The sequence below is a fragment of the Arachis ipaensis genome, chromosome B01 (assembly GCF_000816755.2).
Source record: "Arachis ipaensis cultivar K30076 chromosome B01, Araip1.1, whole genome shotgun sequence".
Lineage (NCBI taxonomy): Eukaryota > Viridiplantae > Streptophyta > Magnoliopsida > Fabales > Fabaceae > Arachis > Arachis ipaensis.
The window spans coordinates 132,977,209-132,978,438 of record NC_029785.2 but is presented as its reverse complement, the minus strand read 5'-3'; positions in this window follow the sequence as shown (position 1 = coordinate 132,978,438).

Sequence of the window (1,230 nt, the reverse complement as noted above, 5' to 3'; positions counted from 1 at the left end):
GTTATTGATTCTCCTAGTTCAGTATGATGATTCTTGAACACAGCTTCTTTATGAGTCTTGGCCGTGGCCCTAAGCACTTTGTTTTCCAGTATTACCACCGGATACATAGGACATTTATAACTTTAAGACATAGTTACTAAATACTAATGATCATGTAATGTTACGTGAGTAAGGGTCGATCCCACGGAGATTGTTGGCTTGAAGCAAGCTATGGTTATCTTGCAACTCTTAGTCAGGATATTAATTAGTGGTTATCAATTGACTTGCAAATGAATAAGAGAGCATGAATTAAAGGTTACTTGTTATGCAGTAGATGAGAATATGTTGGAGTTTTGGAGATGCTTTGCCTTTTGAATCTCTACTTTCTCCCTATCTTCTTCTTCACGCACGCACGTCCCTCCTATGGCAAGCTGTGTCTTGGAGGATCACCGTTGTCAATGGCTACCATCCTTCCTTTCAGTGAAAATGGTCCAGGTGCGCTGTCATCGCACGACTAATCATCTATAGGTTCTCGATCATACCGGAATAGGATTCGCTATCCTTTTACGTCTGTCACTACGCCCAGCACTCGCGAGTTTGAAGCTCGTCACAGTCATCCAATCCCAGAATCCTACTAGGAATACCACAGTCAAGGTTTAGACTTTCCAGATTCTCAAGGATGCTGCCAATGGATTCTAGCTTATACCACGGAGATTCCGATTAAGGAATCTAAGAGATACTCATTCAATCTAATGTAGAACGGAGGTGGTTGTCAGGCACACGTTCATAGGTTGAGAATGGTGATGAGTGTCACGGATCATCACATTCATCATGAATAGGTGCGAATGAACATCTTAGATAGGAACAAGCGTGATTGAATAGAAAACAGAAATACTTGCATTAATTCATCAGGACACAGCAGAGCTCCTCACCCCCAACAGTGGAGTATAGAGACTCATGCCATCAGAGATTACAAAGTTCAGATCTAAAATGTCATGATCTCTAAAATAAATCTCTAAAAGTTGTTTAAATACTAAACTAGTAACCTAGGTTTACAGAAAATGAGTAAACTATGATAGATGGTGCAGAAATCCACTTCTGGGGCCTACTTGGCGTGTGCTGGGGCTGAGACTAAAGCTTCTCACGTGCATAGGGCTGTTTTGGGTGTTCAACGCCAGCTTTGGATCCATTTCTGGCGTTGAACTCCAACTTTTGACTTGTTTCTGGCGCTGGACACCAGACTGCAGCATG